This window comes from Lepisosteus oculatus, chromosome 12, assembly GCF_040954835.1.
Source record: "Lepisosteus oculatus isolate fLepOcu1 chromosome 12, fLepOcu1.hap2, whole genome shotgun sequence".
Lineage (NCBI taxonomy): Eukaryota > Metazoa > Chordata > Actinopteri > Semionotiformes > Lepisosteidae > Lepisosteus > Lepisosteus oculatus.
In genome coordinates, this window is record NC_090707.1 from 15,384,079 (window position 1) to 15,411,454 (window position 27,376).

A 27,376-nucleotide genomic window follows, 5' to 3' on the forward strand; every position below is an offset into this window, starting at 1 on the left:
GAGATAAAAATTTAGTTAGACTTGATTGTATAGCCCAAAGTGGATTCATTGGACACCAGAGTTAGCATGCATACTCTTACAAAGTATCAGGGGATCCTTAATAAACAAGTTGCAGGGACCAGGCAGTTTTACCTCTCATCTGAAAAATGGCACCTTCAAGAACACAGTGTCATCTTGCCACATTCAAGCCCTGCTTTGGAAATCATGGCCCTGAAGGAAATGTGCCAGTACTGTCCCAATAAAACCACCTTCAGCAGCAACCTGGTCTTCCATTCTAGTATAGACCAAGTCCAGACTTGCTTAGCTTCTGAGACCTGGTAAGGCTATCAATCCGAGTGCCATTCTATGAGTAAACCACCCATAGATCACACATTTCTTATGATACTGTATGACTATACTCAAGTTTAGATCAAGGGCCTGTTTCACAACACATCTCTGTCTTTCTGTATGTCTAGTTTTTTTACTAATAGCAATGTAGAAAAATGTGTTCTTCTTTAGACACTTCTTCTAAGCCACAAGAGGGTGGGGTGGGCAAGGGGTCTTCTATGTATTCAAAATGTGAGTTTTTATTGTGATACAACCAGTCTTTTTTGTTCTAGTATTGGGCTGTTGCTTGAAAACTGTATTAGTGTGTTGATGGCTTGAAGATTAATGGTTTAAACAGATTTTTAAAAATAACGCACATAGTTATTGGCTACTCAAATGCACTTTATAACAGGGTTTGAGTTTTTAATTAGCCTAGCATTTAGTTTTTAAATTGAGCCTGAACTGCAGTATAATTGCCCAGAAAATCAATGTCCACTTAACTCGAACATAACAGTTTTCTTGTGCACTAGTGGACTGTGGGCTGGATCTTATAAAATGTAAGAGCTTTGTAATTAACAGACTTTGTTCTGTTTCAGAGGTACTATAATAATTTCTGTAATGTGGGCGTCTCCAGCTGTACGATTATTAGTATATATTGCATAACATTACATTTAAAAACAATGTGAGTCATCGTTTTAGATGAAAAGCATTTTGTATTGCCTTGTTAACTACATCTACTGTACAGTTTATCGTCGGTTACAGCAAATATTGCAGGTTTCTAATTTCAAGGTAATGGATAAAAGGTGCTACTTCTGTCGTGCATGTGTTAAGCTTCGCTTTGGTTTTTAAAGAACAGAATTTACCCAGGCTTGTTCTTCAATAGTAAAAGTTATCTCCGATACAATTCAGGAAAAAAGAAAATCGGAGCGTTTGCGTTTTTAGACGGTTAAGTAGACAAGCAATGGTTTCAGATAAAGCTGCCGTTCTTATATAACATTATTTGTGAACTACACAAACCTGGTGTTGATTTCTGATCAAAATATTGTCTTTCCATCAGCTAACTGGCTATATATACTCACACAACACGTTCATTTTTAGTGAGACAGTCTACCGTGCTATTCGTAGCTTTGCTGTCTTCCAGACGGATTGGTTGTGATTCCATTGGCTGGGCTTCCCATTGGGTGGTTCTCATGTCAAACCTTTGAGCCTAGCCTATGTACCGCTATGATGTTTCTTTGAGACCGATAGTCTCTTGTCCAGAGATGCTGTTCTGGGGACACTCGTAGCATCAGCACCACTAGTCTCTGTGGGATGGAGTCAGTAAATCCGGTACGTGCAAACTGTTTACTTTCTGTGCAATGACGGCCTCTTTTGTTTTTCTTTGTTACGTTTATAAAACTGTACAGTTGAAATGTTAAACGTGAAAAACCTGAATAGGACTGTTCTATGTAACCTTCACGTTCATCAATTGTTACACAGATCGTTTTCCTCTCAGGCTGGCTGCTTATTCGGTCTTGTAAGAAGTCTTTTTCACTAACCACTTTATTTTCTATTTTATGAAAACCTTCCACCCTCCAAAATTTCCGTGTCCTCCAGTACGATAGGACGCGTACTCTAGAGGAAATGCTGTGCAGGAGTTTGCATCTGTGTTGTTCGGGACAGCGGTGGGATTTCTTATTTTTACGATATATAGTATATTCTCAATCGATATAGTTTTTTTTTACTTATAAAGGTTATAATAATAATGGAAAATACCAAAGAATTTCGACAACTTGTCAAATCTTTGCTGAAAGAATTGACGTTGAGGGATATTTATCCTTCATCAGTGACTGGGTTAAGGGCGATTCAAGGAAGATAAAATACTGTATTTGTTTTAGAGTGCGTGCTTTTGCGTTTTTATGTACAAAAGCGCAATCTGTATATTAAACGCTAACAGTAAAGTAAATGTACAGTAGATATCCATTAAAATCGATATTAGTATATGAAATCGTATGCTGTGTGTATCGTTCTAAGTATATTATAAGGTTGGAATCTACACTGTTCACTTTTTTCCCCGTAACAGCTGCCTACAACAAATTGTTGTTAAAGTAGGCATAATTATTTTATCTGATTAAGTTGTCTTTTCCAAATACGTTGTTACATTGTGTACAGTTATCATAAAACGAGGTTATGCTCGTAACTTTCCGATTTGTTAGTTTTAAAAATAAAATCTAAACTATTAAGTGGATTCGTTACAGAAAGGCCAGATCAGTAAACATACAGTATACTGCTATGATTGACCACTGCGCATTTTGAAACGCACGGCTTTTCAGTCTTAACGACTTCGTTTTTGAACACTTGCCTGGGCAATGTAACTTTACCATCAGTGGATAAATGTTCTAAATGATATTCCGCTATCCTGTAGCTGCAGTATTTTTAAGGCGGACGATAAAAAATGGATTTATAATAGACCATATAATGCACTGTTATTGTACATCGTAATCGACCATGTTTATGAAAGACAGACATACAGTACAGCACGAGTGAAGGTTGAGCACTTCGTGAACAAAATAAGATCTTGTGTTTACTAGGTAGTTCATCTATTCTGTTGAGCAATTCCTAGTCAAGCATGGTTTCATACAGTAGGTCCAGAGACTAATAAGCACACAGAGAAAGTACAGTAGCATACAGTTACAATACCCACTCATACTCTGATCTACTGTATTTGTTATGCTACCAGCTATTGTACTGTATGTGAACTTTCCACATTCGTTACCGAATGGCTCTGTATACGTACGTGCGTGTACTGAATGTGTGTATGCTTAAAGAATTTTAAAGCTTCAAATAAGAATAATAGTATACAAAGATAAAATTCGAATACTGTATATAACATAAAACGGGCAAACTAACACTAGAAAATACTCGAAAGAATTGGAAATTGGAATAAAAGCGTTCGGTGCCCAGTAGGTTATGTCCTGGAAACACGCTGTCTGCCCTATGTTTCATGTGAACTGATTGATATTGATAGTAATTGATATTTCTCTCTAAACTCGAAGTAGTCATATTAGTAAAAATGATGGTGTGAGAATTTAGATCGTTAATAGGTTTTATAAAGTGTCAACAAATGTGTTGCTTTGATGTATGTGTCAAAAATACCAGGAAAAAGAACAAAAAGGAAAATACAAATGTTATAGTGACGGTTATTTGTTGCAAAACAAGTAAACACTCTAAAAAGATCCGTGCGAAAACGATCTTATGACGTACATTATGTCAGAAAAACACTTAGCAAATTATCATATTAAATTATATGCTTCTCCATGGGGTATCATTTTTCCCCTCATTTTCCATATTCAAAGAAAGTTAATAATAATAGGAATTATAAAGCATGCCAGAGGTCTGTTTTTTGTGGGGGTTTTTTTTTGTTTATTTTATTGGGCTATGTATTATTTAAAAACATGGCTTTCTTGGGGATTAGGCTCATATTAAATCAAGTTAAAGTTAAAAATGCAAATTTGCCCATAAAATCTTCTGAATCATTTCATTTATAACTGTTAATGTTCCTAAGGACAGTATTTGAATTTCCTTTACTCTGCTTGCACTCTAAGGGAGTATTATAATTAAGGTCAATGTAAACCACGAGACAGGCAGAGAGTACAAGCATTTCTGTCTGAATGGTGTTTCCAATGTTTTCAATAGAACTCTGTGTGGCAGAGAATCTTCTTAACAAAGAATCAGGGGTGTTAACTGTATTTCTGCCTCTTAATTATAAAAAATAAAGGGACCAGGTATCCTTAAACATTCAGTTTCAGTAAACCCCATTTCAGTAATCCCGAAAGATTAACAACAGTCCATTCAATGAAAATCTCTCTTTGTTATTGATCTTTGTTATTTGCTTTTTCACACAAAACATAAAGCATTTTTTTTGCTGTCAGACCATGCAAAGAAGCAGAGTATTCTAAAATGCAACAATATAACAGCAAATATAGCCCAATATTGTTGGAACAAAGATTACAAAGAATTAATGAGTGCCGCTTTACAATGTTCTTTTTTGCATTTTTATTTTATATATCACAGATGTTTGCATTTTTGCTACAGATTCTCATTCACACCAAAGCAAGCATGGCACTGCAGTAGGCAAAACAAACAAAATAACACAAAACTAACTCAGAGAAACAAAAACAATATATATACTGTATGGACATGGTGGACGTGTTTGGTTTGCCTGTTGCAATACACAATTTTACTTCTAAAATGCAGTTCCCCACCATTTCAGCACCATTGTACTGTTCCACGCATAAAAACTGGCACTTTTTAAGAAATTACCCCATACTGCAGTCTAAATGATCATTTTTGCCTTTTGCTATTTTGTTGCCAGTCAAAGTTTACAAGACCTGACCCCTGTGTGCTCCATTCCATAATTCTTGTGTGATATTACCTAAAATAGTCTTTTTTTTCCCACTGTGTTCCTGCTTTTACTGTACCTGTCGTATGTCTGTTGGAAGCTCCAATGACAGAGATATTATTTTTTGCAATATGTTGGATATTACATGTGCAAACACAAAGCTTTATTGCCAGTAAACCTTATGGATAGAATAATGTTCTACAGCTCTAAAGTGTTCTTTGGCATTCTACCAATAACCTATCATTATCAGCAATATTAATAACACTGTTTCGTGTTTAATCTCCTGGGGAAACTCTGCATCACTGTAAAATGAAGATTTAGTTATTTAACTTAAATTGGTTGATGGTGTTTTATACTGGGTCTTAAAAGGTTGTTTTCTGAATATTAGAATCTGTTTGTCGAAGAATGAAGACCGAAGAGAATATGATTCTAGTTAAACTGAGTTATAAAGACAGCCAACATACTGTATTTCTGTCGCAAGAGTTATATTGGAAATTTTTGTCAGAAATATTTTCACATTGTTGCCATTAGTCTTCTACTGGTTATGATGACTAGAGTGCATGAGGTATTAAAATACTAAGTATTTAAAATCTTTTGTTAATTAGGCAATAATAAAATTGATTGAACTAAATGTTTTCTTTAAAACCTGTGGGCAGATTCTGTAAAGCATATAGTCATGCACAGATGTTCCTGAAGACATTTTAATTTACTTCTTTTAAAAAAGGGATGTTGACATTGATTTTATAAACAGCAGATAAAATAGAAATAAATTTAGACCATTTTTAAATTTTCCATTAATGGTGTTCAGCAAGCTGTTCATTTTTCTTTTGATGTGTCCTTATGTTTAAATTACTTTATGGAACTAAAGAATGTAATGAAATAGCAAATGCAACAAACATTTTGGTGATATTAGTGTAGCGTAGAAATCACACTAGAATTACACATTGTACTTCCATTAAAATGATAATATAGTAAGAATAAAAGGCATACTGTACATGAAGCATGTAAATTTACCATACAGGTATATACAACACTAATTTTATATAAAATCAATAAAAGTAAAAAATAATATACTTTTACACCACTACTGTCTTCTAACTTCATTTTTGTTCAGTGTGAAAAATTGTCACCCTTTCAGTACAAAATGCAGAGCAAATAGAACCTATTAATTTTGCAGAAAATATTATCTGGAAGTCATTTTCTAGCTGCATCTTACGGTTCATATGTAAAGCGAACTAAGCAGATCTTTTTATAAGCAAATATGAAAGATACCTTAGTATTCAGTGGCCAAACAGTTATCTTTGATTACAAAGTAGTGCATGTACAGTATGTTTGTCCTTGTTGAACACCCAAGGATATACTTATAAATAGTATATGCATATTGTATGGACTTATAAATACACATGCTTCACGCCTTTTATTCTAGTCACATTTTTCTGCTTTGTCACACTATTTGTTTAATGTAAAGCAGTTTCATTACTCCCTCCCTTCCCAGCAACATTGAGGGCAGCCTGTACTTTGTGGCTTTAATCCAAACAAAGTATTGATTTACTTAAAGAATATCCGTTAAAACTTTGGAAGACATCTGACTATATACTGTATGCAACATGGTTATCTAGCATAAAGATATACTGTACATAAAAACTGTATAGTATGAAAATTGTTCTGCTTGTCAAATGTTTGCAGAAGGTATAAAAATGAAAGACATTTCCCAGCTCCTTCATGTTTAACAAACAGAAGAATCTGCAGTCATCCAGTAAGCCAATATTTCAATGCAAAGAGATGATGAGTAGGTTTAGGTTTAAAAATATTTTTCCATAAAATATTAAGAAATATTCCAGTAAGGAACATACATTTTTACTATTGCCTGTGCAAATCAAATCTGAGAGTATTTTAAGATCCTCAGCAATTACTGTGTTAAATACTATATATTATTATATATTATAAATTTAATATTTACTGTATTGTGTAAATTCTTAGATACAGTTTTCTCTTTTGCTAGTATAACATGAATAAGAAGCCTATGATTCTGTTATACCTCGGAATGTGAAATAACCATGAGTTGTATGAGTTGTAAGTATTATATACCACTGTATATACTCATTTAAACCCCTCTTTAGACTTTAATATATTGTTTCATACTGTTCCCAACATTTTGTACTCCCTTGAGATATTCCTCAAGGTTTCTAGAATCTTTCTGAAATTTTCTTTCTGTGATTTCGGTTGGGTCTGACCGTCAAGATACTGTAATTCTCTAGCCATTGGCATTGAGGTAATTAATTTGAAGTCCCTTTTTAAAGAGAGATGGATCCGTTAGCTTGCTTTCCCAATGTTTCCTAAAATATTTCCTCCTTTCCCAATATTTCCCTTCACATGAAATTAAATGCACTAATCCACCTTCATTCTCCTGGCCATAATACGGTGGTTGCACAGTATTGGCATTAGGTAATGTTCAGAGTCCAAGCTATTTGGCTGTGATGTCCCTTCTGGAAATGTACATGATTCAATTACAAATCATGTTGTATATTAAAAATCTTAAAATACAACTTCAAAGCATCAGATTACCATATTAATAGCATAAATAAAAATATATCAGATGATTTTTTTCATGCCTGCATTATAGTATTATTAGTATTTTGATTCTGGTAATCCCACCAATAATATATTTTAATACTTTCTGAAGTATAATTTTAATGCTGTATAAACAGAATGACAGGCATTATTAACATTACTATGTTGGTGCATTTTGATTTCACTTTGATGTTATTATTAATGTACTGTACCTCAAATTATGCCATGAATCAGATGTTAGTACAATGTAAACTAGATGGCATCACAGTCATATTGCAATATTATTAGAATATCTGTACATTTTGATTTGTAATATCATATTAGAAACATATTTAAGTTACATGTATTAAAATCTAAGTCAAATACTATACAAACAAACTTGTCACAAGTACTTTTATATAGCTTGTAGGTATTATAGAAGTCACTTCTTCATAATTGTAGGAGTACAGATAAAGCTACCTAGCCACATTTCTGAAGCCAATACCCTGTTTTTTAAAGAAAAGGCAGGAAGAGATCCTTGGATCAACTACTAATTATCAAACGGGCTAAATGGGCCAATTAGTCTCCTCTCATTTGTAAGTATTCTTATGTAGATCTGTGCATATCATTTGCAATATTTAGGTAATTTCAAAACATTTTATGGTATCTTGAGGGAATAGGGTTTTTTTTTACTTCTTTTTTGTAAAACAAGCATTTGTGCACAGTTCTTTTTCATAACAATCCTGTTCTCAGTATTAGAATGATCTCGTAAGACCATGTTGAGGGCCATTACAATTTTAACATTGAAGCTTCAAGAAAGCTGCTTCATATTTATGGTGTTAACCCCATTGAGTTCATTTGGGAAGAGTAGAACCCATCTCATTTGGATATGTGGAAGAGATCAAACTGGAAGGCTGATCCAGGGTTTTCTGCAAGTTTTCTCAAGCTTATCAGTTACAAAGAAGCAAGACATTGAGTTTGCATTGAGTTACTGCTTTTGCATCAGTAGCAGAATTAGCCTAACTGAAGCCAAGACTAGTATCCCCTGGTGACAAAGAGAAGAATTGTACATTACCAGAAAAGAGATCTTATATATTTTTGGAAGTTTATTTATTGTTCATTATTATTGGAGTACTAAGCCAGTTTGTTAATTATTTTAGAAATGTTATAATTTAAAAAAATATGCAGGTATTTTTCCATTTCCAACAGTTACTCCTAACAAGATTGATAGAGGATGAAAACACCCATGTTACAATAATATGTCAAAAACCAATACAACCAGGCAACTTCATACTATCCAAATATGCTATGACGTATAAGTCATTAAATCTCTGACAAAGACAGTGGCCTTCCATGAACCAAGATGGTTGCCTGTCCTGCATATTAAACAAAAAAAAACTTAAACTACAGCATTGATTGAATTAAAACATTAAGTAACAGCCAAAGATTGTCAATTATTGCATCAGAAATGTTACAACAATGACATGATTTTTATGGTCATAAACCAATTTGTTAGGTTAAATGTCCCTGTTTAGAAACTGGCTAATCCAAATTTTCTAGGGTAAATATAGTAACATCAGGAAAGGCAACTTTGAAAATGGAGTAAGCCAAAATGGATGCCTGTCCTCCATTTATTTCCATTTGTCGTTGGGATGCAGTAAAATAAGTGCCTGTTGTTTAAAAATCATTTGTCCAAATGATTGCATATTTGGGAGCTATCATCCTAGTTAGCATACCCTGATTGCTGTTCTCAACGATTTTGCTCTCAAGATTCACACTGCCCTAGAAACTGCTGTTCTTATTAGATTGAAACTTGGCAGATTATACAAGCAACTAAAGGTGTTTATTACACATACCTCAAGTTGCTGCGATAATTGTCTCAGCCACACTGGATCATACACTGCTCCATGAAAGTCTGTTCAAAGACTTAATCAGTTAACACAAAATTAGATAGGTATTGTTCTAGTAGCAATGCAATAATAATTTTTAATCATTTGTTTTCTTATTGATATACATTCTGTAAAGCAAACTATGTCTGAACAAAATATGTCAATTATGAAGTTTAACAGGTGCCCATACAGTTAAAATATGGTTAAATAAATAAACCTGCATAAACCATAATATCTGCCTTACTGCTGTTCTATTCACAACAGTCAAACTACTATAGCCTTGGAGACTACTTCACAAACTGACCTGAAGTTCTCTACGCGTTTACATTGCTTACATCAATGCAGGGTCATCAAGGGGTTTTCAGAATGTGACCAGAAATCCAATTTTTTCTTCAATAAAAGCTGTTTGGTCTGTTAATTCCAAACTGTAGGTATAATTACAGCAACAGTGCAGTAATATTATGTTACGATAGGGTTTCTGTATTAACCAAGATACTTGACAGTCTGCCATTTTGTTCCCTTGTCGATACAGTATGCATCCCACATACCACAAACTGCTTTTGTTCAATGAGTGCTTGGACAATTAACTCAAAATTGAACAGACATAATTTAACAATACAACTGTGTTGTGCTGAAATTGCACAACAAAGCAAAAAATCAAACAGTCTAATATAGAAACAACTTAGTAAGATAAGGAAACTTGTTTGTTGGTGTGCATCCTGTGTATAATTAAATCCTTGCTTTATTACTTAATACCTGGGTTTCCATGTTTCACATTCTTCCACATACAGCACTTAAAAAGAGGACAGGAAAAAGTGGTATTATCATTCAGTACTCTTCAGTATCTCTATTCCTCTATATTTTAATATTAATATTTGCTGTGCAGGTCCACACTTGTAGTGTTCAAAACAGGAAAATGAGAATAAACACATTATACAGTATATAAACAACATAAATAAAGCAATAAATTGGCTATAATAATGGAATTCATAATAATAAGTACAATGTTATTTTGAAATAGCTGCTGATTAGTACAAATATTATGGTTACAGTCAGCATTAAGCTTAGTATTAGGCTTGCATTTAAAATATCTTCTAATCCACCATTAAAACTAACCCTTACCCTGCTACGGTCTCAACAACATTGGCCAACATACAGTACAAGAACACAGATGCATGTTTATGTACATTTTGTATAAAAAATAAAATAGAATTAAAATTGAAATTACAAATCGGCTGTACTGTATGTGGTTTTAGTTCCTGCACATCACTCAACTGGAAGCTTCTACAATACAACTGACTTCAAACAGAAATTTGCATAAGTACTGTATAAAGACTTTTATTTAAACAGCAGTTCTCTTGCTGCTTGTCACTACGTCTTTCCTCTAATGCGTCACTACCAGACACTGGAGTATTCAAAATCATTTCAACTCACTCCGTAGTGCCCAGATTTACCTTATTTTTAAGCTTATCTCATCCTTGATTCACATCTCTAAAACTCTTCCCCTGTTCTTTCTAATACTCTACTGGCAGATAATCCTGTTTGGCCAGGGACACAAACAAATATAACAAATCTTTGTGTCCCTCACCCAGCAACAGCCAGTTTGCCATTACTTTACTATAGAGACATTACTATAGAGACTGTACATCTCTCTGCAATCCTTAAGGCACTTGACTACTCAAGGGTCAAGATGTGCTGTCTGGACTCCTTTCTCACAGCTGGGGAGAAGGTATTCTGCTACTTTGCTAGGCCATGCCCTGCTCCTCTGGGTTCTAAAACCTAGTCAAGCATACCAATCCTGGCATCTAATATCTATAATTTAATTTTCCATTTATACTGTCAACTATATTTTATATTATATTTGTATTATATTTTATAATTATATCTATTCTGTTTTAATCCATTGTAAACAAATGATAAGCAATCCATCTACACCCTGACTGTGTTGTTTCTCAGTTTGTGGCTTTTTTCTCCTTAATTGGCAAACAATTGGTTAAGATTTTCATAACAACCAAATATTGCTCCACTCATTTTGCATGAGTTAAATATATTTGAAATACATTTGTACAGTATCACTTACCTTGAAGACTAATCTAATCAAACCTCCAGAAGGTAAGCACGTTGGGTCTCGTTAGTAATGGAAGACCTCTAAGGTTGCTGTTTTAAGTGGTGTTTGTGGAGCAAAAGCTGTCCCCCTTCCCTCTGGATCAGAAATGGCCCAGTGTGGCAACAGGGGACACCGTGCTGAAGGAGGAGACGTCCTTCAGATGACATGTTAAAGGGAGGTCCTAACTATGTGGTCATTAAAGATCCCATGGCACTGCTTGTAAGACTAGTGGTGTTAACCCTGGTGTCCTGGATAAATTCCATTCTGGATTTACACAATCTGACCTACTTAAAATCCCCCTTAATTCAATCAGCAAAGCAATTTCTCACTTCAGTACCTATTCTACTGTGTAGTGGAGTGACTGGGGCATAGTGCCTGCCATGCATCACTCAGGTGGGTGCTGCACTTCTGTCATGGATAAAGTGGGTCTCTTCCTATATGTACAGTAATGTTGTTTGGATCCTCTGGCATGAAAAGTGTTATATGCATGTGAATTATTATTATACAAATGAAACTGTGACAATACTTTAGATTTTGTATCACGATTTTCAGTTATGATTTCAAACACATTATGACACACTGAATTGCATTTCATATTTGATCTTTTTGCTGTTTGCCTACAAAGTATGTCTCTAATATTTGCTGTCACAAAGATTGGGAACATTTAACTATCACATCAGAATACCATTTTTTAATGCATTAGATTTCAGTCAAATGTTTCAGTTCCCAGACAAATGAAAGTCTTTAAGAGTTTGTTTCGTGCTAAAAACAGGGTTAATTTTCTCAACAAATCTTTACAGTTCTGCTTTAAAGTGTTTGCTATAAGTCTGTTTGACAACTTCATTTTCATAGTTTATTGCATTCTTTGGTGTACATGTGTAGTTTTATACCTTGATGTTGATCACTGTTTTTGCCTTTATGTAAAATATATAGACTCACATCCATTCATTAATCTTCTGAAATTATATGTGTGTGTCATCTTTTATAGACAACGGGGACATTTTGAGAAACACTGTACCAGGCAGGGTAAAACTCTAGAGCATTCAAGACTCTTATTGCATCAAAACATCATTTCATACTATCTGTCTTGCTAGGTAATCAAGCATGATTTACCTCATCATTATGTTCATGTACAAGTGCCCTCCCCTTCCATTGGGAAGAGATTAGCATGAATTCCTAATGGAGTTTAATGGTGTCTATCATTGTTATCTGATTTCTACCAACTTATTACACACCCAAGCTAATGAGCACACAGACACAAGGTTTAGGCCAAGGTATTCGTATGTTTGCCCTTTCCACTCAGCTACATACTGTAGTCAGACAGTTTGTGAATCAGAGCATTCTTGACTTTTCAAAAAATGTCAGTTTTTATTGACGTATATTGGATTCTGTTTTGTACTGCAGAAATAGAAATTTACTTGAAGTCAATTTGGAAGACACTGATAACAACTTGAGTGTGTTGTGGTGTCTGTGCATATATTTTCTGTTCATATCAGACTCAGCTAAGGAATGAAGAAAACATGGCTATTTGAAGTATTTTGTAAAATTGCAGGCACAGCTTGAAAAGTATCAGGACTTAAAATATACCATTGTTTTTTTTCTACACTGTTCTAAGTGAAGATACTGTATTTAGGGAACACTGTTTGAGGTTCTAGTTTCTTTTTAAATAGCATTGAATGATGTGTGTTTTAACACAAATAAAATTCTTGCAAAAATATTTTAAAAATTCTAATGTTTATTTAAATTAATTTATTGATAAATGCCAACATACAGTACATACAAATGAAAGAAGGGTATTCTGATGTTCCTGATGTGAGTATAGTGTATTAAAATGAATCAGTACTGACTAAGGTACATTTATATTAACGTGATTATTCTCTAAAACTAGATTATCCAATAAAAATCTGAAGCAACAATTTGATCATATCAAATTAGGTCATTTTTAGGAAGGTAGGAATGTAATATTTCATAAAAGTTTAATAGCATTTTATTTACAGTAGATACTCGGAGAGGGTACTTTAAGAATATTTAGAACCACTGCATATTACTGTATCTCTTGGGCACATAATGTAGTGACTCAGGTTAATAAACATGAGACAACCTATTTACTCATGTGGTTATTTGGATATTGTCCTTGTAAAACAGCAGTACAGCCAAATTAGACTATTTAAAAAATAGCAGGAAGGACATGTGGGTAATACAATATGTTTCTTTGATGCAACACTTTGTGAGTAGGATACTAAAATTCTTCCACTTCACTTAGTTTGTATGAAAAGTAATATCCCTTGAATGGTCATTGTAATTGGGTTATGCGTACATGCAGCTAGAACATTTTCTCACTTGTCCGTATGGTTTCAGTGTTATCCAATGTTCACAGCAGTTCTGGGGTTAAGTGAGTCAGTGAATCAGTGGGGGTGTAATTGCATGGTGACGAGTTCTTTAGATTTTACTGTTTTTTTTCTCCATTTTTCCCTCAGGGCTCTTTTTTGTTGAGTCATTTAACATTGCTGGTCTAAATGACTTTTTAATACAGAAATCACTTTACTACACACAGGATATAAGTTAATTTGTGTTTTTTTTTCTAAAGTCGATAATTTGAGACTTAAGTTTTTGAATTCTCTGCTGCACCAGTATTACTGAGATTTACCTTAGAGGCTGTTTTGGCATAATTTGTTGCTTCCTTCTGTTTAGCACCTGTAGCACCATTTCAATTACAAACAGAACCATTATTCATAGTGCACTGCTCCCAGATTTTCTTACTGTTTCTCTATCATCAGCTATTAACCTATTGTGTGGTAAAATAGGAATGAGTGGTTATGGACCACTGTAAAAACTTTATTAATTAATTGCTTTTAAATATTTAAAAGATTGGATGCCAGATGTACATGGTAAACATGTGATAGAAGTCAGACATAGTTCATTGCTTCCCTCAGCCCCTGCGTTTTGTAGTAATATCTTTCACCATTGATGCATTAGAGTTATAACCCCAGATGCCTCAAGGGAATATTGTTAGAATCTAACAGTCTCCAGATTCACTTGGCAGTGTTTTCTTTAAAGACTATGCTGCATTCATACTGTCCTTAATTGAACAGGGTAAACTTACCCTGTCTATTTAGAATAAAGCTGTAGTTCAGGAAAACACACTTGTACTTGAGAGTACATGCAATACCAGTCAAGAATTTCACAAACCTACATTTTATGGCTGCATCTCTTGCTTTGGGCTTGAAAATTTGGACATTTTCACAGTAGGGATTATGGGAGACTTAAAACAGTTATATGAATGTTTAGGATTGAATGTATACATATAACATTTTTTCATTATTATATTACTGCATGAAACGAATGGACAGACACAAATTATCTCAATCATTGAACTTTCACTTTAAGAGAGACTCTAAAACAGCATCCGAAGTATTTATTTTTGAAAATGTTTTTTTTGTTTAAAGGGATAATGGACACTCCTAGGCAGCAGCAATGAGAATCACTTCACTTTTATGACCTAGCTTTTTTTAACCTATTAACTGATTGTGCTCCACTGTCCCGCAGACTGCATATTAATGTAGTAAAATGCTGTTTGTGTGTTCTCTATGAAGACATAGTTTAGAATCTATAGTACTTATAATGAGGAATGGGGTCTTATCCTGATTATAAAATCACCTAGTTTGTTTTGTGCTGTGAAACTCAAATTTTCTGTTGTATATGCATACTTCACAATGATGCTGATCGCATTGATTGATCTTTTCCATATGTATTAAACATTTTATTCTTTAAAGTTAGGATGGACCACACTGAGATAATTTGATGGGTGTTTTAGTTATTAGAGGCAGGTTAGTTGATGTGATTTAGTGATGTTAGTTAAAGAATTATAATTCTAAAAGTTGTAAGTGTTTGTAGTTGAAAAGTGCTTGTACTGTAGTTCCTAAACACTCACTAATGTCAAAATGTGTGTGACTGAACAGACGTTGTCAATAAAACCACTTCCATTGTCAATAGAACCATTTGGTGGTGAATACAATGATCATGAAAATTAGCACAGCTGTGGTCCAACATTTTTGAATACAAAACATCTGTTTCCCATACAGACAAGAAGTAAGGTTGATTTTATATCAGCAAAAATGTCACAGGTGTTCAGCTTAGGTGCTTTTGTAATAACATGCTCTAATACAATGTTGTCAATACCTTTAACCATAAATGAGAAAAAGAAAAACATGGTGATAAAATTAATAGAAATAAGATTTGAATTACAGTACCTGATTCCAAAAAGTGAAACTTTTTAAAATGCACCATGCACCTACAGTATTAATAATAATAAGTCTGTAAATTTTCACTCTTAAGCCTTTCTACATTTTTTTAAAGACCACTTTTGTCTCCTTTTGGAATATTTCTATAACAATTGTCTAAATTGTCTGTAAAAAAATACTGTAGGTCTCTTCAAAAAAGCAATGGGTTTGCCAAGCAAGATTATTAGTTATCATGATCTTGGTATGCATACCTGGAAGAAAAATATTACTAAAAAATGATACTTTGGTGATTTGATATTATGGGCTTGTGAGATAATGTTTCCAAAGTTATGAGGATTGTGGCACACTAATATAATCTTTTAAACTACAATATCCTTTATGGCAATACACCTGAACAATTATATTGGAAAATGCACTTTTAAAGCACTAGCTGCTATGCTACATACATTAATTCCTTCCACAGAATATAACAAAGCCTCACGATTTAAGGGTGTTTTCATTCATATTTATTAAATACTTTGTTTTTTTTAATGTAACACCTACAAATAATTCAAGTATACAGCACTGGTTGGTTTGTTTATATGAAACACAGATAATTCAAGTACTTATCACAGTACCTGTGAGGTAAACTCTGCAGCACTGTAATGTTGGGATAATTTACTTTAGGGGATTGAAAGGGAGAAATAATATGAGAAGAAAAGATTGCCTTCATTTTGCAGATGGTAAACAAATCCAGTGGAAAAAAAATAAAAAAACCAAGAATTCACCAGCTGTATATATAGTAAAAAAGTAAGAAAAAAACAAGAAGAGGCCATTTAAGTCATTTGTTTGCTAGCCAAATTGATCGGCGGATTTCATCCAGGCATTTCTTGAAATAAGCCAGGGTATTAGCTTCAATAACATGGCTAAACAGAATGTTCCAGATTCTCAAAAAACCTTTGTGTAAAAAAGTGTTTCATTTTCTCAGTCTTTAATGCACTTCCATGTATTCTACACTAGTGTCTTTGACTTCATAATTTGCTGTAGATTCTGAAGATTTTTTTTTTGAATCAAGTTCCCTCAAAGTATTTTCTGAGACTAAAAAGTTTTAGGTTTTATCCTGTGAATGTGTGCAATGCAATGTACAGTATCTTGTTACTCTCCTCTGAATGGATTACAGAGCTGCAATACCTTTTTGGAACATGGCAACCAAAATTGTACACAAAATATTAATTGAGGTCTTACTAGTCCCTTCTTCATTTTTAACATGTCCCATGTTACATCATTATCTACACTTTAACATTATATTCTAATTTTGTTTGGCTTTTTTGTTGCCCTCACACATATTCTAGAACACTGAAACTAAGAGAACTGCACTGTTAGATAGGTAATGATTGATTTCTGCACAACAGAAATACTGTCTACTGAACAGTCTGCTCTGAATAACCGATGATACATTCTGAGAACCATATCCCTTAATCATCCCACAGATGTCCAAAATCTGTCTGATTAGTACTAAAAGAAAATACATATTCCTTAAAATACAAAAATAGTCCTTGGACCCTAAATCCATCTTTGGTCTTTTCAGTATTCAAATGTATGCATTAGCTTTTAATTCTCAAAGAGTAGGGTCAAATTATGAGAGCTTTAGGCTGTACCAAGGTGGAACTCTCACTGAAGCGGATCAGAGACAGTTACAGTATGACTTACCCTACTTCTGATACACTAAGCTGGTCTTCCTGGCCTGATCACTTACCTCTTGGCCTATTTTATACCTTTTTTGTACATAATATTTACAAGTCTATATATTGTGCCAGTCCAAGGATTTAGTATATGTGTCTTAGGACCTTTCCTCTACTAGTACTTTAGTAATAAAACATTTATTATTTATTAAAGTATCTGCTGAAATATTTAGATATAAATACTCCTACTGATAAACTTACTGGTATATATTATTCCTCTTGGATCTAAAATATGACAACTATGATGGTGTTAGAAAAATACACTAGAGGGCTCTCTTTTGGTTTTAAAAGATAATAATTTTATGTATACATACTTTTTTTATTTCTAGTTTTCCATGAGTATTGGAAAAACTACCAAGTGTTCATATAAGAAGTAAATAAACAATGTAATGGAATTTTGGCAGCAAATACTGATTGATGTAAATTCTGTAAAAATATGATTCACACGTTGCAAAGTGCTGTTGTATGTTTTGGTGCAGGTCCAGTCATAGATGAAAGATTGCCATCAAGAGTTTTATTCATTTATTAGTGATAATGAATTTTTAAACTGAAATAAAACAATGTTTCTGCAAAGTGTTACACATCTTCGTATTAGCAATCGACAACTCCTTACTCTTCTCTAAATATACAGTATGCACATCCATATCTTTATCCATGTTGCTCCTTGTTGCTAATTCTAAATGTTAAATTGTGAATTTGCATTCTGTTTTATTTTTGTTTTCTTATAAGGATACATGACTTCCAATGGCTGATTTAACAACAAAATGAATCTCATAGTTCTGCATTCAAACAATGTTTATTTCTTTTCTTCAAAGAGAGTTGGTATAAGTGGCACGGTTAAATTTAATATAAGAAGAAATGTAGTTATTAACTCAAAGTTGTAATGCTATAATGGAAAGCAATGCTTATAAAGAGGTTTCTAGTTGTAAATCCAAATAGCAAGTGCCTTATGTTATGTACTTATTACTTCTTTATGAATAAGCTATGCATTTTCACTACTGATGAGAAGTGCTAAACAGAAACCAGTACCACGGTATGTGATCAAGTGTGATTAGGTTCAGTACATGTTGGACTACATTAGTCAAAACCTCTCATTCCAGCTGCTCCGCCATCTTACACCATTAGTGATCACAGCTTGTTCTGTAGTCTGTTGAGTCTTCAAGATGTGCCTTTCAGCAGGCGACAATGCTACCTCTGAACCATGTACAGTACCACTTGTTTGGTCAAACTTTTTGTTTTCCATTTCAGCAATCACAAATGTAAAATATAGTTAAAACGAACATGTCAGAATGTTTCTAAAATAATCACAAGTGAACAAGCTAAGGAATTTGATGTTTGCAAAGAAAGTGGAATACATACCACTGCCAGATATATAAATATATATTATATATATATATCCATAAATTAATAGTGTTAATATTGTAAGTTATGTGAAGAAACTATTTTTATTTTCAGCTACCAAAATTACACCAAGTTATACGATTCCATATGCGTGGTTTTTAAAAAGTACCACTTTTTTCACAACAATAATGACAGCAAGTATTCATAGAACAGGTTAAAACATTATACCATTTTAAAAATTCATTTGTTTTGTTTTAAGCTACCACTACAGTACTTTCAGTATGTACTATATGAGGTATTTATTTTTGTAAGTTAATATTATTATGTTGAGATATTACTGCTGTTATTTTTATTTTAAGCTACCAGAATTTCCCTTTAGTTACATAATTCCATATTCATATTCCCTATGCAGTGGATTTAAAGACTTACAGTAGGGAAACATTAAATGAAGCAGTCATTTCATTCACATCTAACACACCACAAGTGCTACCTATCGATTATCTTTGCCCAGTGAATGACACAGCCAAAGTACACCATACCGTGCTGCAGAGCCTCTCACGAAGCAGTGTTAACCCAGGTTCTGAGTGCCTGCATCTGTATCCTTTGCCCATGTGAAAAAAGGAAGTAGTGCTATGTGGGGTGTCCTGGTTTTGAACACCCACTCTTCAGTGATGATATCATTAATTTTTACTTATGTATTAATTAAGCACAGTACTTTCTAGGCCACAGGCTATATCTGATCAGTAATAATTCAGAGACAGTTACTAAAACTAATGGAGACAGAGGCTATAGTTTATTGAGCATTGAAATGATCATAATAAAAAGCCATTGAAAGACTCATTACCTTTTGAGGCTTCTGATGTTCGAAAAGGGTCAAAGGAGTGTTGTAAAACTTTCATAGCAAAATGTGAAAAAGTCAATCCAATGGAAGGCGAAAAAGTAACTAAACCAATAAAGTGGGACTGATAATCAGGTTTGCGGTTTTTTACACTTCATACCTTGGAAAATAATGTTATGACTGAGAGAGTGGCAAGACAAAAACAGATGACTGTTCATTAAGATAAGTTCAAAACCTTTAAGGACAGTGCCTATTTAAGCCATAGAACTGCTGTTTTTTGGTAGAAATTTTCAGCCAGATAGAGGTCAGGTATAGTGACTGCAACAGATTTTTCAGCTCTTGTCTTTGCTATTCAGTGTTTTGGAAGCTGTTTTGTTCTCTGTGTCTTTGCTATTTTTTCTCAAGAGGTGATCATTCACACTGCATAGGACTGCTGTGGCAAACACACTGTGACTTGCTTCAAACTTATGTCTTGTGCAAAGTGAAAAATGAGCTTTAGACTGCAAAATACACCGCAGGTGATCGTTTTAAAAATGACTTATTCAGCCGAAAGCATATAAAACAGGCATTTGTTGAATCACTAGGCTTCTTTCTCTTGCTTTTTTTTTATCAAGGAAGCAAATCTTTTTTTCCCACAGAATGTGGGGGTTTCTGATTCTTGAGCTTAGCAAGAATAACAGAAAAGTGACACATTAAAAAAGGTACTTGGTTCCTCAACTGCCAAAACTTATACATGATGTAGCACCTTGGAACGTGACATCCCCATGGTATTATTCATTTTTAAATAATTTAATGTGTGTTTGTATATACCATATCTGCAGAAAGAGGAGATGTATTGTTGCATTGAGTGAACCTGGTCTTGATTTTTTAGCTAGGTTCTATCATTTTTTATTGGCTCGGGAGTCTCTTCATGTCAGGAATCCAATCAGTGCTTTCAGGGCACAGGATGGTCCTTAAGAAATGGGAAACATCTTTGCTGCCAAATTCACTATTCATTTCTGACACCTTCCTGGTACAATATTGAGTGCTTTAATTTATTGAGGGTGAAAGCTGGTGTAGGCTTAAAATAAAACCAATAACTCTTGGAGTCCTGAGTATAGCCCATATTCCTCCTTTGTAGTTTATTTTTTTGAAGAGAGCTGCGTTTTTGTTTCCTTCTAAAGCTGGACATTTCAGTCTCTGTAGGCATCTACTTACTGTTTGCTTGAATGGAAGTCTCATGAGGAAACATTAGCAATCAAACACAACTCATAAACATACACCTAACAGCAGGTGGTTATACGTAATGCATATTGATGAGTCGTGAAACTGCTTTGTATAATACAGTATATGACGGAATTCTGAAGCTAGATTGTGCAGTTTATGATTGTAGTTCAGTATTACTAAGTGCTACACAATGCATAGAAATCTCTCATAGCAGAATGTTAAACACAGATTGGTATTCTGATACATGACTGGATTTAGGAACAAAGAAAATATAGTGCTGGACATACTTTTATCCATACTGTATTATTGTTTCTATCTGCCATCTTAATATACTGTATCACTACTAAAAAAAACTGCATAACTTACAAGATATCAGTCTTAATGCTAAAAACTCATTTGTTTATATGAAGTCATACGATTAAAGCATATTTGTTTAATGTGATTTATGAGTTTTGGGATCTCTAGTGGGTTGAATTCCCTTGTCTCTTGGCAAACAGATTTTACAGCTTGCCTTGGATGCTGTTTTTATTTGTAACCACTGGCCTCCATATAATATCATATACGTATTGAATGTCATTGAGGGAAATGACAGACAAAAATGACAGTTATAGCTGACGTGATGTAGTATACTGTATATAATTCTTTATTAAAAAATGGCACTTAAAAACAAAATGTTTTCTCCTTTATGCAGTGTACAGACACATTAATCCAAATGTCATGTTCTGGTTTCAGTGTTGTTGTATTGATTTAAAAAAGTATTATGGCCACTTCCACAAGAAAAGTTAAAAATATTATTTAAATTTACTGTGCAGTACTTTCTCAAACTCATTTAATTTTTAATTGATACATATCTGCATTGATAAATTAATCTTGGTTCCAACCTCATTACCTCTCCTTACACTTGCCAACTTTTCTAGGGTGGCTGGACTTGACGATCCAATCAATGTTTGCCTTCTCCGAGCCAGGAGCTTTTTTGCCTCTTCTTGAACAAGCAGCTCTTCGATCCTTAACTTTTCCACAGAAAACAGCCTTCTCTCTGCACCTGCTGTGATGTGTGATCTTTTCTTAGAGTCCTAACCTCTCCTTGAAAATGTGGAACAGCCACAGTCACTTCCTCTCCCTTTCGCCCTTCCCAGTCCGACCTCCCTTTCCTCAGTCCCTGCTCGTCTCACTCTCTCCTTCTCCCCCTTTCTGTCCGTTACTGGTTAAGCCTGTCTTCATTGTTTCGTCTCTTCCCTTTTCTTCAATCCTGCTTTGTGCTGTCCCTGTAGGAGCCCTCCCCACCAGCTGCTGAAGCTCACTCTGGTTTGACTGCACCATGTCATCCGGGCTCCTCCTTCTCAACATTTGCCAGCCCCTGTACCTGCACCACTCACGGCTGATATGTCTTACCTCCCCTCCACCCCTCCTCTGGTGTTTAACTGGTGCAATATCAGCCTTTTACTCTTCCCTCCTCCTCCCCCCAAGTTTCCAATGCCACCTGTCAAGCACTCTTGACTCTTATTTTTCCCAACTTTTTCACACCCCTCCCCCCACACCCATCTTGACCCTTGCAGCAACCTCCCTAGTTCATTCCTCACAAATGAGGGGGGGGGTGTCAACCGTGACCTTATGACTAAGGCTATAAGGCTGTTTTTTTCCTCAGTATGGCAAGTTAACGCTAAACATTAAAATATTAAGTACTCTATCCCTTTATATTTATGGTCTTCTTGCGTTAATTAGAATTTGACCAAACTACTGGACCTTGTATTGCTTGGGGAGAATCAGGACTTGTGCATGCACTGCTCTGTCACATCCAGCTGTCAAAGGCAGCCATCATGTGATATACTGTTAGCTCCATAATGCCTTACAGGGAGTTTTCCATCGACTGGAGGAGTGATTAAAATCCCTTAGTGACTACACAGCACATTCACAGGCACCCGACAAGTCTCAGACACCATTATTTAGGGGAATACCAGTCACAGTCTAAACATGACATAGAACTGTCGACATCTGAGCTAAGTTGTTCACCAAGAAAGTGACTTCACTGGTTTAACTGGTTGCTCAGCAACTCACCTCCTAGCCTACTATAAGACATTCCTCTCCTGGACCATCTGGGTTAAAGATGTTTCCACTGAAGTAGACCTGTAGTGTCTAAAACGTGTCTGAAGTGCTTTAGTTTCACGTTGTCATGCCCGATGAATCCCATCTGGTCCGGGTGGAATTGTATTCATGTAGATCAGGGATGCCGAATTCCAGTCCTGGAGGACCACTGCATCTGTTAGATTTCATTCTAGCTCTACCCTTGATAACAGAGGTAATGTCTCTGGATGTTATGGATTTGTGTGCAAAATGTCAAAGAGAATTCTAAAATAACAGTATTGTAAAAGAGCCAAAAGTCTTACTTGTATCAAGACTCTGTGGATGTAATAGAATTTAGAAAAATATGTCTAATAGCAAATGATATGGTATTGACTCACACACCACAGAATCTATTAATCAAAATAAGTGTAGCAGAAAACAGCACACTGTGAGAATATACAAACACATTTTTGGTTTTCTTTCACCAATAGTAATTATTTTATTGTTGTGAAAACTGAAGAAAAAAGCTGTAATTACATGTTGCAGAACCTTGCAAGACAGAGTTCCCTTTTTTTTCCTGGTACTGTACCCTTTCCGAAACAACCTCATCAGCAATCGTTTGTCGTGCTCGTTTGTCTAGAAAAGAAGATTTAGGAAGCCTAACTTGACGAGCAATTTTTAACAGCAGAAGAATGAACAAATAAAATGTGTTGCATAAAAGAGCAATGAAGTAGCCTTATGTAATGCACATTGCATTGCATTAACTTTTTCTGTTGACCTTTTCTAATAAAACCGCTGTGACACAGAGGGAAATGTGAAATTGAACTGTAATCTCTGATAATGCCATTTTTGCAGGGGAGTGCTGATTATTTTTTACTGCTCCTTTGCTTTACATCCCAGCAACAATTCTCATTTGTGACCTACAAAACAGTATAAGACTCAAAATCATGTTGCTTCCTCATGGATTTAAGGTTTGAAGTACATTTCCCTATTGTATTTATATTAGAGTGCTCTTACTTCTATGTCTGTCTATGTACATATAATTAATTTTGTAAAAGGTTATGTCAAGCAGTAAAAATAATAGTAATACATTAGTGTAATTTACAGTATGTATATATTCTCTCGATTCATATACAGTATTTTTCATGGAAAAGAGAAAACCAATGTGTACACTCCATAGAAATATCTGCTTTTGGGTATACTTACAGTATGTTTTTCATCAGCTAGCACATGTCAATATTCAGTATAGCAGAATATGATCATCAGCCTGAACTGCTTGCAGGGTCTTCAAAATGTGGCTTTATACGGTATTCAATTGTAATGAAATATGGTTTGGGCACTCCTTGGGATTCAGTTCCTAAAATTGTCTGTATTGTATGTCAAACTTAATTTTTGAAAGGTTTTGCTGAGCTTGGTGAAATGCCCCACAAACAAACATATGTATGAAAAATCAAACTACTTTTCACAGGTGACTTTCTCAGAATAGGTCTATTTTAATGTAACAAGACATTATATAGCTCTGAGAACTAATACAATTAAATGGAGGTACTGCTATTGCCATTATTTAATTTATTAGATTCATTATGTATTTCATTACATATTCCCATTGCATATTCATTGCATGAATTATCTTTGTTCAGCTTGTATCAACTCAAGATTGTGTTATTTTCATATAGTCTTTTGGTTGAAATCAGCAGCGGGACCCATGACAGTGAAGGTAGAGACTTGAAGGACTCAAAATGGCAGCATTATTTTTAATAGATGGTGTCACCAGCAATTTGCTTGAACAGCCCACCTTATAAAGGAAAAATGTACTGTAAAAATGAATCGGACAAGATGAGCAGAGCAAGATTGGTTGAGCACAACTACAGAGAAAGAATTAAACTTGAATTTGAAAATTAACTTAAATGTTTAAATGTTTACTTTTACGAAACTCACATTCCGAATAGACATGACCAAACATTTTAATCAATCCTGAAAAAACACACAGCATCCCAGAGTGAAAGTGAAAGATTGCCACGCTCACAGATGCTGACTTGCATTTGGAAAGCAATCCAGATTTAAAATGTAAATTCTCTCTGAATGTTCCTTTAGACTTGTAGCAAAAATGGTCAAGCAGTTAATCACTTATGGTAGAACATTTTAAGATACTTTATAAAACTACTTTTTTGACACAGATTATTTATACAAAATGTAAAATATTAAATATTAGGTATCCTTTTCTAGTAATAACAATAGTCTGTTAATATTTTATATGTGTACACTCATTATGTTTTAATGTACAAATTGTTTTATTCTTTAATAGTGCCTGCTTTTTTGTTTTGGTAAACCTTTGCTTAGTAGTAGTAGTACTAGTAATACATATCAACCATAATGCTGAGTGAATTGTGGTGCAGACACCTGGCAGTTGGCATACTGTAGCTGACTCACAGCTCCCAGGTTCAGTCCCTGACTGGAGTGCTTTCCATGTTGAGTTATCACCTTCTCTCCGTATTCATATGTGTTTTCTCCAGCTGCTTCAGTTTCCTTCCACCTTCCAAAGACATGCTGCCTACAGTAGGTTAATTGGTATGTCTAAGTTATCCCTGTGGGTCTGCATACCCTGCAATACACTTGCCTCGCATCCACGAGCCTTGCCTTACACCGTGCGCTTCTGGGATAGGCTTATACACCTCATGACTCATGACACGCAACTTTCTGAAAACGGATGGTTGGATCACACCTCTAGTAAATTGAAACAGTTTCTAAAACCTGCAATTTGGAAGGGAGTCAAACCTGAGCACTGATATTGATACCAGAAATCCAAATCTGCCTTAAAAAATATTCAAAGCTGATGTCCAATTACAGGGATTAGAAACAAATAAAACAGCAATTTCGCTTTATTCCAGTAGCGGGTATCGAACTCCATTGATTTTTGGAATGTTTCTATCACAAGAAAGTGTACCACATCAAGTGTATACTTAATAACAAGTGTACAACATCAAGTAAGTGATGTTACAAAGTGTACAACATCACGTAATTGTACAAAAAGTATACAACATCAAATAGTTGACAAACCATTGATTTGATGAAAATTATTATTACAGTTTGACTGAAAATAATGATAACTGCTTGAACAAGGGCAGAGGCCTACAGTATGTCATCCTGAGTCACAGGAGAATGCAGTGCTTTGTCACGATACCATGACATTAAGAACTTTGTTTTTTTTAAATGAATGAACACAGCAAAACGCATTTATAGGAAACACTTATTAAAACATTTGAAATTGTTATAAAAAGCTCTCTTTCCCTTGGCAAACAAAATACTGTAGGTACAGTACAATTGTTGACCTGCATATATTTACAAATACAGCCCTGCATGTCAACCATGTTTCCAGGCACAAGGGTTACTGCTTGGCTCACCATGCCTATAAATCTGATCCACCCACAGTAATTGGTCGATACTGACATTGGATAGGAGGTCTTGGAATTCAGCTTTTTTTTTTACTGCGTTGTGTTTTACACACTGCTCTCTTCTGTCAGTGGTCCTCACCCTTGTGTGACTATTCTTCAAAGACTCTCGGGCATCTGGGCCACATCTGTTCTCCGCTGTGCCCTGTCTCCTTCAACTTGTGATGCAGCCTGCAAAATTAAGTTCGGATGTACCGTGAGTGCTGTTGCAGCACTGTAAGCATTATTTGCTGTACATCCTTTGTACATGTTTCCATGTGAAATGGTCCGCAGATATCAGAAGAGACGGATTATGAAGAAGGACCTGTAAATACACTGCTGTGCACAAGGGGAGGTGGTTCAAAACCTCTTTGATCCAAATTTCTTGGATAATATATCAATTTACATACTGCATAGTACAGTGCATATAATGCTAAATGAGATGGGGAAAGGGTTAGAATCTTAATTCTTATTTTCCCAGGCAGGGGATGTGTTCATTGAACAGCACTGCTACAAATAGCCGAGGATTCTTTTTATCAGGATATAGAGGACTGTCAACACATTCACTTCTGGGTATGAAGGAATATTATAGATTTTCTTATGTGAGAGCAGAAGCACATTAGATAGGTTACAACCGAGAGGAGACCATTTGGCCTATCTCACTAACTTGTGTGTAGGCACCATATTGATCCAAGAATCTCATCAGGCTGTTTCTTGAAACATCCCTGTTTTTTTTTTCAGTGCATCCTAAAGAAGTCATTAGTATCATCTGCTGCTATATATCTCTGGGGTTATTTGATGAATAACTATTCAATTAAAATAGCTTCAGAAAATAATCCTCAATACTAATTTAGCAGACGTGTTCTGGTGAAGTAAATTAGTACCATTTAAAGCTGAAGCACATGGCTTTGAAAAAAGATTTCCCCAAGTCAACAGGGGAGATAAATATATGAGCCCTTACTATGGTTCTACAGATTTCTTATGTAGTTCAAGTATGAATGATCCTTGAACCCCACACTGGAGAGGGACATGGGAAAGTAGCAAATCAAAGATTCAAGTCTTCTGGAGGAAGGAGGGAGCCAGGGGACCTGTTCAAAACCCATGGGGACATGAGGAAAGCATGCGCACTCCTCACAAACCAGCAGCAAGAAAGAGGTTAAACAAAAGGAAAGTGCCGACAGTATTGCTTTAATGCCAGTGTACACCTACAGTAATTGACCGATATCATTTCAAGGATGGCTTCAGATTTGTACACAAGACTCCAGGTTCCAATCTTTAGAGGATTTCAAGAACCCTCTCTCTTTATC

General features: G+C 34.8%; 1 protein-coding gene across 3 annotated transcripts in view; it reads left to right on the top strand.

Moving 5' to 3' along the window:
- The first annotated feature begins 1,431 nt into the window (after positions 1 to 1,431).
- The window catches only part of b3galt1b (UDP-Gal:betaGlcNAc beta 1,3-galactosyltransferase, polypeptide 1b), a 108,898-nt gene continuing 82,953 nt past the window's right edge, over positions 1,432 to 27,376 (top strand). For all 3 annotated transcript variants that reach the window (XM_015359050.2, XM_015359049.2, XM_015359054.2), the window contains exon 1: positions 1,432 to 1,635. The gene's annotated coding sequence lies outside the window, so the exon portion shown is untranslated. The remainder of the gene's footprint in view (positions 1,636 to 27,376) is intronic.